The 19,482-nt window shown below is 39.5% G+C and overlaps 1 long non-coding RNA gene across 1 annotated transcript in view; it reads left to right on the top strand.

Annotated features, from left to right (window-relative positions):
• LOC147027166 (uncharacterized) overlaps window positions 1–15,834 on the top strand; it is a 20,325-nt gene extending 4,491 nt beyond the window's left edge. The window contains exons 3-4 of the long non-coding RNA XR_015057962.1: window positions 3,293–3,383; window positions 15,037–15,834. This is a non-coding gene — a long non-coding RNA (uncharacterized LOC147027166). The remainder of the gene's footprint in view (window positions 1–3,292; window positions 3,384–15,036) is intronic.
• The last annotated feature ends 3,648 nt before the right edge of the window (window positions 15,835–19,482 follow it).

The raw sequence follows: 19,482 nt of genomic DNA on the forward strand, positions 1-19,482 counted from the left end.
GGTACGGTCTCAACAAGAGAAATGTGGAAGCTCAAATGGTGGTAAAGTTTGCAAAAAGAATGGAAATGGTGGTGGTAAATACGTATTTCAAGAAGGAGTAACACAGGGTGACATACAAGAGTGGAGGAAAGTGCACACAGGTGGATTACATCTTAAGCAGGAGATGCAACCTGAAAGAGATTAGTGACTGTATGGTGGTGGCTCGGGAGAGTGTAGCTCGACAGCATTGATTGGTGGTCTGTAGGATGACTTTAGAGGTGAGGTTGAGGAAGAGAGTGAGGGCTGAACCAAGGACCAGATGGTGGAAGCTGAACGAGGAAGACTGTTGCATGGAATTTGGGGAGGAGGCAAGACAGGTGTTGGATGGTGGTAAAGATGGGTGGGATGATTGGGCAACTACAGCAGAAGTGGTGAGGGAGATAGTTAGGAAGGTAGTTGGTGTGACATCTGGATAGAGGAAGGAAGATAAGCGGACTTGCTGGTGGAACGAGGACGTACAGGAAAGTATAAGGAAGAAGGGGTTGGCGAAAAAGAAGTGGGATAGTCAGAGAGATGAAGAAAGTAGGCAGGAGTACAAGGAGTGGAGGCGAAAGGCAAAGAGAGAGGTGGCAAAGGCCAAGAAAAAGGCATATGACGAGCTGTATGAGAAGTTGGATACAAAAGAAGAGGAAAAGGAATTATACCGATTGGCAAGACAGAGGGACCGAGCTGGGAAGGATGTGCTGCAGGTTAGGGTGATAAAGGACGCAAATGGGAATGTGCTGACGAGTGAGGAGTGTGTGTTGAGAAGGTGGATGGAGTACTTTGAGGAGCTGATGAATGATGAAAATGAGAGAGAGAGAGAGAGAAAGAAAGAGAGAGAGAGCGAAAGAGAGAGAGAGCGAAAGAGAGAGAGAGCGAAAGAGAGAGAGAGCGAAAGAGAGAGAGAGCGAAAGAGAGAGAGAGAGCGAAAGAGAGAGAGAGAGCGAAAGAGAGAGAGAGCGAAAGAGAGAGAGAGCGAAAGAGAGAGAGAGCGAAAGAGAGAGAGAGCGAAAGAGAGAGAAAGAGAGAGAAAGAGAGAGAAAGAGAGAGAAAGAGAGAGAAAGAGAGAGAAAGAGAGAGAAAGAGAGAGAAAGAGAGAGAAAGAGAGAGAAAGAGAGAGAAAGAGAGAGAAAGAGAGAGAAAGAGAGAGAAAGAGAGAGAAAGAGAGCGAAAGAGAGCGAGAGAGCGAGAGAGCGAGAGAGAGAGAGAGAGAGAGAGAGAGAGAGAGAGAGAGAGAGAGAGAGAGAGAGAGAGAGAGAGAGAGAGAGAGAGAGAGAGAGAGAGAGAGAGAGAGAGAGAGTTAGAAGAGGTGGAGATAGTGAATCAGGAAGTGGGGTGGATTAGTCAGGATGAAGTGAGGACTGCTATGAAGAGGATAAAGAGTGGAAAGGCGGTTGGCCCAGATGGTATACCAGTGGAGGCATGGAAGTGCTTCGGAGAGATGGCAGTGGGGTTGTTAACCAGATTGTTTAATAAAGTCTTGGAAAGTGAGAGGATGCCGGAGGAGTGGAGATGAAGTGTACTGGTTCCGATTTTCAAAACAAGGGTGATGTGCAGAGCTGTGGAAATTACAGAGGGATAAAGTTGTTAAGCCACACCATGAAGTTGTGGGAAAGAGTAGTGGAAAAAAGGTTGAGAGGAGAGGTGACGATCTGTGAGCAGCAATATGGGTTTATGCCAGGAAAGAGCACCACTGATGCGATGTTTGCTTTGAGAATGTTGATGGAGAAGTATAGGGAAGGCCAGAAGGAGTTACATTGTGTGTTTGTGGATTTAGAGAAAGCTTATGATTAGATAGGGTGCCAAGAGAGGAGTTGTGGCATTGTATGAGGAAGTCGGGACTGGTGGAGAAGTATGTGAGGATTGTGCACGATATGTATGAGGACAGTGTGACAGCGGTGAGGTGTGCGGTTGGAATGACGGACCGGTTTAAGGTAAAAGTGGGATTGCACCAAGGATCGACTCTGAGCCCTTTCCTGTTTGCAATGGTGATGGACAGGTTGACGGACGAGATGAGACAGGAGTCTCCATGGACTATGATGTTCGCGGATGACATCATGATCTGTAGGGAGAGTAGGGGGCAGGCTGAGGCGAGCCTCGAGAGGTGGAGGTACGCATTGGAGAGAAGGGGAATGTTAGTCAGTTGGAGTAAGACGGAGTACATGTGCGTAAATGAGAGGGAGGGTGGTGGTATGGTGCGGTTGCAAGGAGTTGAGGTGGGGAAGGTGGATTGGCTTAAATACTTGGGATCAACTGTCCAAAGTAACGGAGAGTGTGGGAGAGAAGTGAAAAAGAGAGTGCAGGCAGGATGGAGTGGGTGGAGAAGAGTTGCAGGAGTGATTTGTGACAGAAGGGTAGCTGCAAGAGTGAAGGGGAAAGTATATAAGACGGTAGTGAGACCAGCTATGTTGTATGGTTTGGAGGCGGTGGCACTAACAAAAAGACCGGAAGAGGTGGAGGTGGCAGAGTTAAATATGCTTCGATTCACGTTGGGAGTGATGAGGATGGACAGGATAAGGAATGAGTATGTTAGAGGGACAGCGCAGGTAGGACGGTTTGGAGACAAAGTGAGAGAGGCGAGATTGAGATGGTTTGGACATGTGCACAGGAGGGAAGTGGAGTATATCGGGAGAAGGATGCTGAGGATGGAGCCGCCAGGCAGGAGGAGATGAGGAAGGCCAAAGAAGAGGTTCATGGATACGGTGAGGGAGGACATGCGGGTGGTTGGAGTGTCAATGGAAGGTGTGGAGGATAGAGCGAAATGGAGACGGTTGATCCGCTGTGGCGACCCCTAACAGGAGCAGCCAAAAGAAGAAGAAGAAGAAGAAGAAGAAGAAGAAGAAGAAGAAGAAGAACAAGAAGAAGATATGTACATATATATATATATATATATATATATATATATATATATATATATATATATATATATATATATATATATATATATATATATATATATATATATATATATACACACTCCCAGGGTATGCTTACACCTTGGAAGCAATAACGAACCATGCTTCCCCATTCTCTGAGGTCGCTCACCTGCATTTGTTTTATTTATTTATTTATTTTCAGTTTTTGTTTTCATTTTTTTATATTTTCATTTACGGACGCTTTCCGAAGATTCTGTGATTTTTTTCCTGGTGTACTGGCTTCGATGTCCATCAGCGCAGAAAATTACCGCCCTTCCCCATTGCCTCGGGTTGCTCATCTGCATTTATTTTCATTCACATTTTTTTCAATTATTTATTTATATTTTCATTTTCAGATACTTTCCGATAGTTCTGCGATTTTTCTCGGTATAGCAGCTTTGATGTCCATTGACAAGCAAAATTTCAGCTTTCTCCATCACCCTGAAGGTACCGAACATTAATATCAGTCAGTGAGTCAGTCAATTGTGGTGAGAATGAGGTTTTATTATATATGTATATGCACAGGATAATAATGTTACAGAAGTGTATGTTTTAGATGGCAGGGTGGCCTGGAGGTATGCACCCTCACCCCAAGGCTGTCTAACTTGGGTTTGAATCTCGGCCAAGCTATAAACTCTCATCCCAGTGTTTCAGAGGGAGGCTGATTCATCAATGTGTGTACCATCCCTCCGATGGAGGTTAAACTAGGTGTCCCATCTGCCGGCATTAGTTGGTGGATGTTAAAGATCCCCAGTGTAATTTGTGAAGAGTCAGCGAGCTGTTGCCAGCACCATGGCCAAATTCCCAATTCCTGACTAAATGACTGCTGGGAAGGAAATGGCAAACCACCTCGTATAACCATTGCCAAGAAACTGCTTCAGCAGCACCGACACTATGTGACAAAATATCGTGCATCAGAATCAGAAATATGTGCATAAGGTTGATGTGACTTGGTTAAAAGGTAATGATTGCTTGGTTCTATTGTCCCAATTTTGAAACAAACAGGAAGGTGCAGTTCCTTTTTCTGTTTGCAATCCAGTTTGGCTCACATTCTGGAGGAAAGTGGGAAAAGTTTTTTGTCCATTTTAGCTGTAATTATCTCCACTAAACTGTTATAGTTATGGGTGTTATCATGATCTTGCATTTTATGTGTTGTGTTGCGTGTGTTGAGGATGATGGGGTGTTGCATTATTGTACAGCAATCTGCAATATTTTGTGAGATGCACAGAGAGCGTGTAGTGGAGTTTGAGAAATAGGAGGACAAGGGGCAACTGCACCATCAGAGCACTGAGCGGTCTGTTCCTGCAGAAAGTATCGTTTCACAACACAGCTCGTTCTACCGATGATGGAAGCACCAGATTGTTGATGGCATGGTCCTCAGCTCTATCTTAACCCCAGAGATCAGCAATCCCTTAATTATCTCCATATACTTTGTCCTTGATTGTCATTTATTTCCTATTTTGCTTCCCGGTGTTCCAAATGGAACTCTGTGCATAAAGATATTCAGCGATATTGGGGACATATTTCTTTTTCACGAATAATTATCATTTTTACCTCCGCCACCGAAGGTGAAGGAGGTTATGTTTTCACCCTTTTCTGTCTGTTTGTCTGTTTGTTTGTGTGCAGGATATCTCAAAAAGTTGGGGACAGATCCAAATGAAATTTTGTGGACAGGATGGATGTGTGACAAGGACGAAATGATTAGATTTTGGTGAAGATCCGGATCCGACTACTTGAATTTTTTTAGTGATTCTTCACCATTGAGAGATTGGGCCAAAAATGATATGCAGCATGATATCTCAAGAAGTTGTACACGGATTCGGATGAAACTTGGTGGATATATTGGTTGTTTGACAAGGAAGAATGGATTCAATTTTGGTGAAGATATGGATCTGGATCTGGATACGAGAATTATTTAATTTTCAAAGTGATTCTTCACTTTTGAGAGATCGGTCTAAAAAAGATATATAGCATGATATTTCAAAAATGTATTGAGCCCTATATGTTCTTGTGGATCAAGCATTACAGGGCAGAGGCATGCACTCTACCGAGTGCCTTTCTAGTTCAGTGTATCTTATGTTCATCTTTTGTTGGGGCCCATCACAATATATGCACTGTCTCTTCCTTAGTCAATGATTTAGCGGAAGTGTGCACTTGATAATTTCCACCAATTCATTGTCACAACTCCCTTATTAAACTGTTAAATCAGTGTGAGGGTGCCATCTTGCCTGCTATTAATGGGAGAATTTGTGGGAAAGGAGGACCATTGGCTCGGGATGGAAAATTGGGTGATGTACATGTCCTCACCCCACGGTGATTGAGACATATTCTTGGAATATGGAATATGAGACACTTGGAATATGTCTCACTACTCAATCCAATACACCATTCGCTAATCATGGAATCATGCCATATGTCGATTGTATATGGTCATCCGAGCAGTTACTGTACATGTGGTCCATACATGCGATGAGAATATGTGAAACAGTTCATGACATTGTGACCCAAACACTTATGATGGAAGACTTCAGCAAGATGGCTCCTGTATGTTCTCAATGGCGATCAGACACATGTTTATGTGTGGCATTTCTCAGCAACTCCTGCAGCATGACGAAGCCAATCGATCCAGACAACTTTCTCTCGAGACTCTTCGGTCTATTATGCTGCCTTATGACACAAATTACATGATGCCATCAATCAAAAATGACATGGAATGTAATGAAGAAGAATTCTGTTCAACCCTGAAAATGAACCAGCTCATAATTCATCCAATGCACTTGAAGAAATTGCTGTAGTTTGAACTGCAGCTACATCCACAACAGTCACCCAATTTGGCACATCTGTTTTGACAACAACAACAACAAATCTCTGGGAAATGACTCTTTGGACCGTCGACCCCATGAAGACCATTTGGGAGTTTTGGGGACACTGGGATTTAACCTTCTGCTGAGTGGAGATTATTGGACCACAATACCGCTGGTCCAAGTTTATCATCATCTGAGGGGATTATGTGATGGTCCTACAATAACAAACTTCATCGTGAGTCTTGAAACCTCTCATTCACCCCTTGTGATGGCTGCCTGGCATTTTCAGTGTTGAATTTTGGCACAATAACTGATAAATGCCTATCTCTTTGCTGATGATTTCAGCATCTGGCATATTTTTTTTTATCCTTCCGACAGTCAGGCAGCAGCCTCTTCCCTCTCTACTAACATTGATGGAATCAGGAATTGGTCCAGCACTTGGAATATGTCTTTCAACCCTGAAAATCCCACACACTCACCATCTCTCTCCAAAAGGAACTTCTGGCAAACCATCCCATCTACTTCCTACAAAAAACACTTGAAAAGGTTTCGTTACTCAAACATTTGGGCATCGCCATTAGCCACGATCTTTCTTGGGCAGACCGTGTTTCAAAGTTGGCCTCCAAAGCCAGCCGCCGACTGAGCATCCTTCATTGTGCAAGGTCTTTCCTTGTCCAGTCTGAACTTTTGACAACCTACCTTCAGGCCTTTATTCACAGCTAGATGGAGTACCGCTCTCCCTTTTGGGCTGAGAACCTGTCACACACCTTGCCCTTCTTGATGCCATGCATAGTAAGACCCTCAAAATCATTGGGATCTCCTGTGATGAAGCTGAAGGTCTAGGCCTATTATTTTCACAACACAGACAGGTTGGTGGCCTCTCTGTATTCTACCACCACCTTTTTTGGTCTTTCACCCTCTGCCCTCTCTTAACTGTGTCCCTCACAAGCATCGACAGGGTGCACACAGTCTGCCAGTAACCGTTTACTTGTTAAGCTCCAAAAATCCAGGCTCACTGCTCACCTACAGTGATGTTATTCCCCTTTCCATTTTGTTCTCTTCCATTTGTTTCAGATAATGAAAAGTTAAAACGGTAGCAAGGCAGGGGACTTTTACTCAGAGAGTAGTTAATGCATGGAATGGCCTCCTTGGAAAGGTAGTGGCAGCAGAAAAAGAAGAAAAGTTTAAATTGGAATTAGATTGGTACCTGCAAGTTACAGAGATAGAGAGGTATAGGGATGTTGACAGTACTTTTCGGTAGTTTAAGCAATGATGGGTGATTGTGTGCATGTGTACAGAGTGCTGTTGGTGGGGGTCTTGTCAAGGGGTGGTGTGTGGTTTATGTTGTGTGTTTTTAACCAAGCCCATGCCCCCTGCCCTGAGAGGAAGAAGAAAATGAAACAAAAAATACAAAAGCTACAAAAACTTAAAAAAAACTAGAACGGGAACTCGGTAAAGCGCATACCTTCGCCGCGTAACTTTTTTCCAGGCACATTTGAAAAACGTTATTTTAAAACGTCCATGACGTCACAACCGTCAGTCCGATTGATGTCAAATTTGGTGTGTAACCTCCTTGAAGGCAGTCCAACAAAATGGAATGATAAACACTGAAAAATTAAAAAGTTGAAAAATGACGTCATTTTTGACGTCATTTTGACGTACCTCCGGGGACGTCACGTCCAATCGGGGACTACCATTCTGAAAGCTCGTAGTTCACTGAACGTTTTAACGTTGGTTTCATGTCAATAGCTCTATTAGATCTGAAGCTTTGCCTACAAGTATATTTTGACCTTGAGTGTGACCTTGACCTTGACTACAGAGTTAATTGGCAAAACCTGTACATCAATAAACAGATATTTTGGTACTGATCCCAACGCCTGGATTTGGGAGACTTTGCTTTATAAATTATATAGTTATTTGAATGTAAAATATCAGGACATTTTAGCCACAATTGAAAAACGTCATGTTCAAACGTCAATGACGTCATAACGGTCAGTCCGATCGAAGTCAAATTTGGTGTGTGATGTCCTTAAGGTAAGTCCTACAAAACGGTATGATCAAAACTGATGAGATCGAAAATTTAAAATTTACGTCATCTTGTGACGTCATTTAGACGCACTTCCGATGACGTTACGTCAAATCTGACACTACCTATCCGAAAGGTATCTCGTCATGGAACAATATGGCGGTGGTTGCATGTCGATAGCTGTATATGAAGGAAGTTATGCTCAAAAGAGTGTTTTAGACCTTTTCATGACCTTGACCTTGACCTTTGACCCGATCGCTCCCAAAATCTAATCAAATCGTCCGTGGATTCTCACGAATCATCCCACCAAATTTCATGCAATTCGGTTTAATACTTTCTGAGTTATACGAATTACAAACAAACACACATATTCACAAATAAATAAATACACAGCGACCAAAACATAACCTTTCGCAGAATGCGAAGGTAATAATAATTATAATAATAATAATAATAATAATAATAATAATAATAATAATAATAATAATAATTTTTTTGCATTTTCTTGCTTGGATCTTGTGTCGATAAATTCGTGTGGTGTTCGCGCAGGCATGATGGGCTGAATGGCCTCCACTTGTGTTCCATTTCCTTGTATTTACTTGTATAATTCTGTTCAAGCTCTTCCATGAGCCTCAATTATGGACACAAAAAAACAATAACATGAGGGATTGTTTGAATTAAGAGGAGAAGAGAACAAACTAAGACAGCTACTAAACAACATAATTTATGAGAATGTAATAAAAATTATAGTTTGCCTCAAAATGCAGAAAGTACAAACTTGAACGCTGAGTTTTAAGTGAGTTTCTTCATTTTATGCCAATATTGTTGCAAATAATTAATGTATATTTTCCTTCCTGAGCCTGAACTCGAATCGAAATTCAATGTGAAATGTTGTTATCAAAATTGATTGGTTGATGTTATGGGAAGTTGTATGTGTGGATGGGTCGAGAAAAAACACTAGTCAGTGATCAAAGGTCATCACTTGTGCACACGTAATAAAAGCTGGTGTAGCCTTCTACTATTAACGTACACTGATAAAAACTCGTAAAAGAACAGTGAATGCATTGCACTATGAACATGTACATATTCCAAAGGGAAAGTAAGCTGACGTCATACTTTAATGGATATTTTTGAGAAAGTGAAAGATTTGCAAATGGTTCAAAACCAAACTCATTGCAGCACAAACCATGCGCGGATATGACACTGAGATTACAGTGTTCTTATCCAACACAAAATGTTTTGATAACTTATATACAGTCAAAATGAACAGCAGGGTATCGTAAAAAAAAAAAAATACCTTGCAGAGATGGAGAACAAAGCACGTAAGTAGGGAAGAGCACATGAAACCATCACACTCTCACCTATGATCTGCAGATGCTTCAAATAGCTTAAAATTTTCCAGCAGCATGCTGAGAAACTTGAATTTTTAAAAAGGAAATGAATATTGTTGAAACAACTTCAGCCCATTGTAGCAAAGTGCACTGTACATCAGCTTCAAGAGAAGTGGTATCATTATATCATTTATGGTTGAAAATGCCAATTGATCAGCTATTCATACATTAACTATTCCTACATTAACCATTCACACATGAGCCATTACTAAATTAACCATTCATCCATTAGCCATTACTACATTAACCATTCATGCATTAACCATTCCTACATTAACCATTCCATCATTAACCATTCCTATATTAACCATTCCTAAATTAGCAATTTATACATTAACCAGTCATATATCAGCCCTTCATATGTTCACCATTCATATAATAACCATTCCTCCATCAACCATTTATGGATTAACCATTTATACTTTAGCCATTCATTTATCAGCCATTCATATATTTACCATGTCTACATTAACCATTCATTCATGACCAATTCCCGCATTAACCATTTCTACATTAACCATTCATCCATGAGCCATTCCGACATTAACCAATCATACATTAACCATTCATATATTAACCATTCATATACTAGCCATTCAAACAGTAACCATTCCTACATGAACCATTCAAACATTAGCCATTTATACATTAACCATTCATATATCAACAATTCATACATCAACCATTTCTAAATTAACCATTCATACATTAACCATTCATACAGTAACCATTCATACATTAACCATTCATACATTAGCCACTCATACATTAGCCATTCATATATTAACCATTCATACATTAGCCATTCAAACATTAACCATTCATACATTAACCATTCATATACTAGCCATTCAAACAGTAACCATTCCTACATTAACCATTCAAACATTAGCCATTCATACATTAACCATTCATATATCAGCAATTCATACATCAACCATTTCTAAATTAACTATTCATACATTAACCATTCCAACATTATTTATTCATACATTAACCATTCATACATTAACCATTCATATATTAACCATGCATATACTAGCCATTCAAACAGTAACCATTCATATATTAACCATTCATACATTAGCCACTCATACATTAGCCATTCATATATTAACCATTCATACATTAGCCATTCAAACATTAACCATTCATATACTAGCCATTCAAACAGTAACCATTCCTACATTAACCATTCAAACATTAGCCATTCATACATTAACCATTCATATATTAACCATTCATACATTAGCCATTCAAACATTAACCATTCATATACTAGCCATTCAAACAGTAACCATTCCTACATTAACCATTCAAACATTAGCCATTCATACATTAACCATTCATATATTAACCATTCATACATTAGCCATTCAAACATTAACCATTCATATACTAGCCATTCAAACATTAACCATTCATACATTAGCCATTCATATATTAACCATTCATACATTAGCCATTCAAACATTAACCATTCATATACTAGCCATTCAAACAGTAACCATTCCTACATTAACCATTCAAACATTAGCCATTCATACATTAACCATTCATATATCAGCAATTCATCCATCAACCATTTCTACATTAACCATTCCTTCATTAACCATTCCTGCATTAACCTTTCATACATTAATCATTCACATCATAATCATTCCTACATTAGCCATTCAAATATCAACCATTCCAACAGTAACCATTCCTACATTACCCATTCATACATTAATCATTCATACATTAATCATTCATATTCTAACCATTCCGACATTAGCCATTCATATATCAACCATTCCTACATTAACCATTTCTACATTAACCATTCCTACATCAACCATTCATGCCTTAACCATTCCTCATTCCAAGGAATGAAGAGAAATATAAATTATGACATTTGACAAGTAGTCTAATGACACAGAAAGATGTGAAAAGGAGTTAAAGAAGTAGAGGTGAATTCAAAGTACACCACCCCCATGCAAAATAAATAAATAACAAATCCTCCAGTGCGCAAAATCGCCAGGGCTCCGTCGGCACCCGGCGATGCCACCGTGCAGCACATGGGGACGGAATTGGGTCTTCATGAGCACAGATGTGGACTTTTTACGAGCACAGATGTGGGTCAGCACATGGAGAAAACAATAGACTGATTAATTGATTAATTGCAGAATTAAAATAAATAAATAATAATCGTAAAATAATTAATTTCTTAAAATATTGGATAATAGCATACCGAAATCACCACTGTTTCATCCGAATCTGTAACTTTTTGAAAATGAATTAATCGAAAAATTAAATAATTAAACGATTAATTGGTGAATCAATCAAAAATACCCTTTATAACCAAATCACTTGTTCACTGTTGTGTCCAAATATAAGCTTCTGAGCATGAAAGGTACCCAAGGTATATCCAAATGGGAAATAAAATAAATAAGTAATTAATAAATCGATAATAATTAATTAATCAGGTAATTAATCATTTTTTTTTTGCCAAAAGCACATCTTCACTTTTGTCCCCAATTTTCAGCTTCCTAGCTCAAAGGATGGCTGAGATATCGCCCGGACAAACACACAAACAAACAAACAAATAAAACCATTGTCACCTGCAGGGTGACCCGTATCTTTCCAAAAGGTGACCACGTGTGACTTCTTTAAGGTCACACTGAGGTGAACAGAGCTGCTATCCACCAGGAGCGACTCCTTGAGGAATATCTGCCGACGAGAGATTCCGATGAGAATCGTTCTACAGAGTAACCATGAAAAATATGCGTTTGCCTCATAACGTCACCAAATGACGTCAAAATGTCTCAAGCTTGACATATCCAGAAAGCACTAATTGAGGTGTTCAATTTGAGGTACTACATGATATGGTTCCTAAAAGTTGAAAATTTGACCTTGGGGTCAAATATGTTTGACCTCAGGTGCTAACCATGAAGGTCAAGGCCAATCGCCACCAAAAATTAATCAGCTGAGCGCCAGACCATGAACTATATTCCCATGAAGTTTGAAGACGATCCGATCAAAATTACTCAAAAAACAAGGGTTTCGTCGACTCCCCTGATTTGCGACAAAGTGACCTTGACCTTTGACCTTGACCTTCAAAATTTTATGCGCTGAAAGGGACCTCTATAGGCCTCTGATATGCGAAGTTACAAAAATTTCCAATGATAACTGTGCTCTGCAGAATTTTTTATACTTGATTACAGACAAACAAAACAAAAACAAAAACAAAACAAAACAAAAAAACAACATACAAGCTGACTAACATATCTTGCAAAAACTTCGTTTTGGCAAGATAACAAGAAAAAAGCAGAGTTAAAAACTGAGTACTCCCTTCCTTCGGTGCCCGGCGATGACGTCATGCATCACAGAGATATGGAATTGGGAAGGAGCGGTGTGCAATAGGAGGCAAGATTATGTGGGTAAATGAAAAACCTGCATATTCAGTAAATAAATGTCTGTCTATGTCTCACGTGCAGACTTTCCAGCCGGCTGCCCATTCTGACCAACTCCACATTTGACGCTGTGACAGGTCAGATTCCATTTCCATTCTATACTCTGACCACAACATGTGGCATTGGAGTTTATGGGCTGTGACAGGTAGCTCGACGAAAGGTTAGCATGCAGGTGCGAGTTCTCCTCTGCCAGTGGCCCAAATTTTTTGCTGACAAGCCTTTGCTTCTTTGTTCAGTGAAGTCAACCAAAGGTTCGGCACACCACAGATTTGTACACCAATCACACCAATTGTTCTTTTTTTTGTTTCTCCAACCATAATGTATTACTTCCCACAATATTAAAGAATGCTGGATGAGAGCCCAACATATGTGGCATGTACAGTAAAGTGCAATTAAATTCAGTCTATTTTTACCTGAATGACAGGGACATTGTGAGACAATATTCAAAGCAGAAGTGTATAAATGATGGGATTTAAACTTGGAATTGAAGACTTTAGGCAAGTGTTTAAATCGGAATTTCAAACAATCTGGCCTTAACATTCTCCCATCCAAACTTCATGTGGAGTTGGATTGAGGCAGCAAAGTGTGAATCGGAAAGCAAACTTGTCGTTTAGCAGTACTTTGCCTCTGAATTTGTCTCGACTGCACATCCACAGAGAGGAGTGATATATATATATATATATATATATATATATATATATATATATATATATATATATATATATATATATATATATATATATATATATATTTTACTCTGTCTGCCTGACAGTCAAACGAAATTGAAAATCATTCCAAACAGGAAACTTAATGTTTCTAAGGATGTCATAAAGGACACAAACAACAAGCACGAATAACTCATGTGACGTATTAAATAAAGTGGTGTAAAAGACGATGCATCAACGGCAACAAACTTCCAAAAAAAGTTTCTGCAACCTTTAGAATCTTTACTTAATTTAAATGTTATGATATACTTGAACACTGGAGAACACAAATCGCCTTTTTGGCACTTTCAAAACCCTTCCGTTTAGCAGGACTTGGACAAAAAATTACAGCATCTTATGTCTTCACGACCAATCAAATTTTCCGGCTGGAGACCCCACCCACGTGGTTTATTCTCGAGAGCACGGGGTAAAGTGTTCTACGAACTCTCTCGTTGATAAAATATTACAGATCGATTTGAAGAAATTCCATATTTTTTCACTGCGATTACAGTCCAAGAACTGGTTGGACATTCCTGAAGAAACCCGTTGGTATAAATGGTTATAAGTCCACATCTGTGCTCATGAAGACCCATCTTCTATTTGATATGCAACTGAATATCCAGAAACTGTTAAACAAAAAAATAAAACAACCCCAAATTCGACCTTCCTTTGGAATCAAATCTACAAATCAAAGGATCAGGGAGTTTTAGGCCAAAATTGTCTTTGGAGACTAATAATAATTAAAAAAAACTTTTTAAAAGATGGAGTGTGTCTCTTTACAAGTACAAACATGACGTTTTAAAAATAAAATAAATAAATGCAGGTTCCAGCACTTTTTCGCTTATTTAAATGTACTGCATGGGTCTGCTGCTTCACATTCCTGCTGTGTCTGATGTAGCTTGCTAAAGTCGTGCTGCTGGCCTTAATGGAGTCTCACCATGATTTTAATCCAGCCGTCCTTCAGTCGGAGCAGAACAGGAAGAAATCTGCAGAGGAATACTCTTTCAAATCTTGTGCAAGAACATTTCCGAAGAAAAATAACTCGCTTTGGTGATGTCACTTGTACATGAAATCTTCGAGTCGCATAAATTTACCGAATTGTTTAATATCTAAAGAATTTATTTAGTTTCACACACAATGGAAGTATCATGTCTTGTTGCTTTACTTTTTTGTTTACCTATATTTTAGGTTTACAATCACGAGATCTTCAGTGGATTTTCAGCGAACAGCCTGCATCACATGTTTATAGCTCTCCTGGGGATTTGGTGCAAGGCAGTCGAAGCAGCATGTCACACTTGTCTTTTTTTTTCTCTCTTGCCTATAGCAAAAAAGTAACAACTCCTCAGTCGATTCATTTCTTACTGTGCACCCCCCCCATCCCTTCCCCCAATGATGTCCCATTGTCAGGACCTGCCAAAATCCAAAATCTACTCTCACCTGCTTCAACCATTTTAACCGTTGACTCTATTTAATGCTTCCGAAAGCCTTACCCAAAATAATGGTCACTAATAATATCAGATTCCATTATATATTCCTTATATTTACATGGTGCCATACTCGTATATGAGCAAATGTGCCCCGATGACGACTGGAGATAACGATGAAGTAGGAGGATGTACGGACCAGAGACACTTGTATTAATGTATTGCATAGCTATTATCAAAAAGACTTCCCTAATAGGCTGCTAAGCCTGTTTTGTTCTTTATGCCAACCCCTTCAGGACATCCGACTGGGGCCTTAGACCCTGGCTGCCAACTTTGATCAAGATCGGCCAAAAACTGGAGGATTAGTGTAAAACCAAAGTCTATTCACTTTCTATAAATGTCTGATGTATTATATTCTACGCACGTGTGTGAGTATTTTCTCGGGGCAGAATCTGTGAGATATTTATCATTTATAGAGCATTGAAAATGTTGCTTTTTCAAAGAGAACGAAAGACAAATTCAAGGAATAATTATTTAAATAGTTTTTGGAAAGGAAATTATATCACATGGGATTTTGAAACATCTGACAACTGATCATGAATACATTCTATTTTATCAGCTCAAACTAACTCATCAAAACAATACAATTGTTGATGAACACAGCAGCTTCCAGACCTGATTGGGTCTTCTGATGGAAGAGACACAGCATCAATTTTGCAATAAGCCTACAATTAGGCAACTAATTAATTTAAAATAACATATCGGTTTGTCTGCAGGAAAGACTTTACACTCAAAAGTGTTTTTACTTCATGTGTGGGATTTGTGAAACATGAAAAAGTCATGAATGACAGGAAATTGGATACAAAGAATGGTTAAAACACGACAGATATCATTGACTGGCTCACATGATATAACGAAGTTTTTACATCAGAAATCAGATGCAAACGAAGGTTTTCTTCTCCTCCCTACTCCTCCTTCTCACATTATCTCTCTCCTTATCCCATCCATTCTTTTAAAAATGAAAAAATGGCCCAAATAATGTAGTTTTCTTCGAGTGATGCCATCTGGATAATAACTAGCAGAGTATATATATATATATATATATATATATATATATATATATATATATATATATATATATATATATATATATATATATATATATATATATATATATATATATATGGTAAACCTGAGTGTAAAACTCAGCACTTGGCTACATGTCATTGCACTATGTTCACTGTTTATCAATGTCACTTCTGTTGATGCAGAAAGAGGCACATAAGGAACAGGTAAAGAAAGAAACATCTTATGATGTGGCCATGTTGAGAACATTTGTTAGCATGTTGAGCGTTTTGTACGCAATGGTTTTGGAGTAACTTCAGAAGAAGTTCCTTGGATTTAACTCCTGTTTTGTGTTAACCCAAGTAATGTTCTATTTCCTAATAATGTTTTACATGCTGATAAGTCACTTTGAATGAGGTTGCTGACTGCACATTAATTAAAGCATTTCTGCCTGTTTATAGTGAGTTCAAGGGTGAGTTCAAGTGGAGAACTCAACACATCTTCGATTTATTTTCTCTACCGGAGCGAGTCTCATGGAAGAGCGAGGTAAAACTGACAGTGGAACAAACATTAAGAGAATCAACAAACAGGAAAAGAGGAGTGGGATCAGGGGAGGAAACACTGAAACGAGCAAGTAAAATAGTTGGGTGAGGAAAGGTTAATGAGGTTAGGGTTAGGGTGATGAAGATCATGTGTCAGAATTGGGGATGACAAGGAATGTCATATTGAGGCCAAGAAGTTAATAAAGCATGGAGGAAGGCCAGTCTGCAGCTGGCTTTGGTGGTCAGCCAGTAAAACGGTCACAGATGATATTGAGGCCGAGAGATTCAGGAAACTGACGCTCTTCCAGAATGAACCTCTTCCAGCTCAAAACAGATGAGTTTGATTGATGATAAGGTGAGACGATGAGATTTTCCAGAATCGAAGGACGTGTTCCATTTACCAGACCAGAATCAAATAATGTCCAGTTAACAAATCCCTAACAAATCGTCTTAGCAGAGAGAGATGCAGCTGCTTTCTGCCTAGCAGAGGAGAAAGTGATACAGACAATATGACACAATATGGAGTCATCTTCAAAAAGGAAGCGAGAGTTTTTACCAAAGCATCTGAGAGGTTGATTACATCGATGAGTAACAAGATTGGGATCAAGACAGAGCCTTTGGGCACCAAAACCTCCACCGGGAGTGGATAAGAGAGGGTGCAACATGCAACAGGAAGAGTGCTTGGAAAACAAAGCAGGATGGCAGATTGTGCTGAATGCCTGAGATATCTTCAGGGAGATGGCCCTCACCTCATGATTGATATTGAGTGCCTCTAACCATTTCTGAGGAGCATAAGCCTGTCCAGAGTTGAGTAACTGGGACGGAATCCAAACAGATGGTAGATCAGGTTGTTTGAAAACAGGAAAGACTTGACATCAGAAGCAATGATGGATTCCTGCAAGCTCTCTGGCCTATTGTGAGCAGGGTCTGTTTATGCACCTTTCTTGTGGATGGGAGTGATATTTTCTGACTTCCATGTGGAGGGGAGGCTGACAAAGAAGTACAAACTGATTAGGACAGATGGGGTGGGGTTGGGGGGGGAGGCAAGAATGGCAAGGTAGGATTTGAGCAGGATTTGGGATCATCATTGATACAACAGCAATGTTTCTTATTGTTAAACAGCAATGTTATGGAAAGATTTTTAAACTTGAAAAAGTACTAAAATAATAGCAGCTCCCCATCTTCAGCGACGTGATGCTTGATGGCGAAGAGGCATTAAAAGCCACTATTTCCTTACTGCTGAATCACATAAAAGAGTAAATGCTCATTTTAATGCCGTACACGCCATGTAGAAGATAGGACAAAAGTGACGACTCACACCATTATCATAGAAGATAGGAATTTACTGAATGAGGTGGAGATAGGAATGATGGATGCATGTATTAAAACATACTTTGAGACAGGGGCCAAGCATCCAAAATGTGTCTAGTTTTTGATTTTCGTGACCCACCTCTGGTATCTACCTGGAATTTTGCATAGATTTAGATTTTAAAAATCACTTAGAAAGAATTCACAGCTCGTTAGTGCAAAAAGTTGCACATTAATTAGTTCCGAGCCAAATCTGCACTCAGCGCAAATTTCTAAAGTGGGGGTTCGTTATGACGTCAATATATTTAGTGTTCACAATGTGATTTATCGAATTTCTTTATATACAATGTTTCTTGTTACATTTTTTGTGTCAAATGCACCTTCTGAGGTTGTCAGCATGTGCAGAAGAGGGTTTTACATTGCAGACGCTGTTTTCTCGGAGTGGCATTACCCCTCTCAGCAGTGACGGTCAGTCGACGACAGACGTAATGACTTCAGCGAATAATCGATGATGTCATGATATCACTACGCCTCTCAGCGGTGACGTCACACGTCGCCATGCAAACGAATGTATAAATTAGAAAATCGCCAAAAATTCCAAAACCTGTCCGTCTGGGGTGATCTCACACAACCGATGCTGTACATTAGACCACAGAGAACCCGCATGCCGAAAGTGGCGACAATCCGTCCGGCAGTTTCGGAGGAGATACGTCCACAAAATATGCTTTAGCATATTAACACCGAATATATATTGTCGGTCTTTCTCTATTTATTACTTGCAAAATCGAAATTTTTTCAGGTATATTGGTCAGTCGACTTTGTTATTATGCCTGGTGTTGGCTTAATAGTTAGGGTGGTGGGCATTGCATCCTAGGATCCTGAGTTCAAATCCCACTTTGCTGTTGAATTAATACCAGGTGGGGTTGACTCTGCCTATCATCCTTCTGAGGTTGGCGAAATGAGTGCCAGCTTGCTGGTATCCTGTGTCAGAGTGGTGACCTGTCCAGGATTGTACTCAATAGCCAAAGAGACTGCTCAGGCAGCACAACGCTCTGCACAGAGTATGGTCCCAATGGATGGATGGATTTTGTTTTTCTGTCGGTCTGTTTGTCTGCCTGTCTGTCTCTCCATCGCCTGCGGGTCACAATTTTAAACCAATCTTCACGAAACCTCGCCACATGGTCGAGTTTGTCATGAGGAAGAAGCGTATTGTTTTTGAGGTCAAAAGGTCAACACAGGCAAAAGGTCAACAACTAAGGCAGTATTTCTAAAATCCTCAATTTTCATCCAATTGACTTGAAATTGGAAGTGGATTTATATTTCACGTCACTGAATTCAACCACCAATTATTTCTGAGTTCAAATTTGTTTTACAGATCTTGCAGTTACCGTGCTCTGCAAGACGTCTTCTTCTTGTTAATGCTTCATCGATTTATTGCGAACTTCAAATTTTGAGCTCCCACAAACAAACATTATGGATAACCTTCACAATATTGTAAATTGTGCATTCACTGCTTTGGTTACAACTTATTTGAACACACAATGTGGCAAATATTCAGCATTTTTTTTTTTTGCTCAAAACATTGTTTGTTTCTTTTTTTATACAAGACTAGCAAAAGTACCTGTCATTTCACTGAATAATTTAATCAAAAGACAACATGCTGTACTTCACAAACATTCTGCTCTATTCACTGAATGATTTGCCTGAGGTCATCTTCCATGTGCTTGGAAGTCAGCTTCCATCACCTTCATCAACCATCCTCGCTGCATATGTATGGTGTGAGCAAAAATCTGTTCCAATTCACTGCAAAGCTCAGTGTTGGATGCT

Source organism: Eptatretus burgeri, chromosome 5 (genome assembly GCF_056783735.1).
Source record: "Eptatretus burgeri isolate ZD-2024b chromosome 5, Ebu_testis_v1, whole genome shotgun sequence".
Taxonomy (NCBI): domain Eukaryota; kingdom Metazoa; phylum Chordata; class Myxini; order Myxiniformes; family Myxinidae; genus Eptatretus; species Eptatretus burgeri.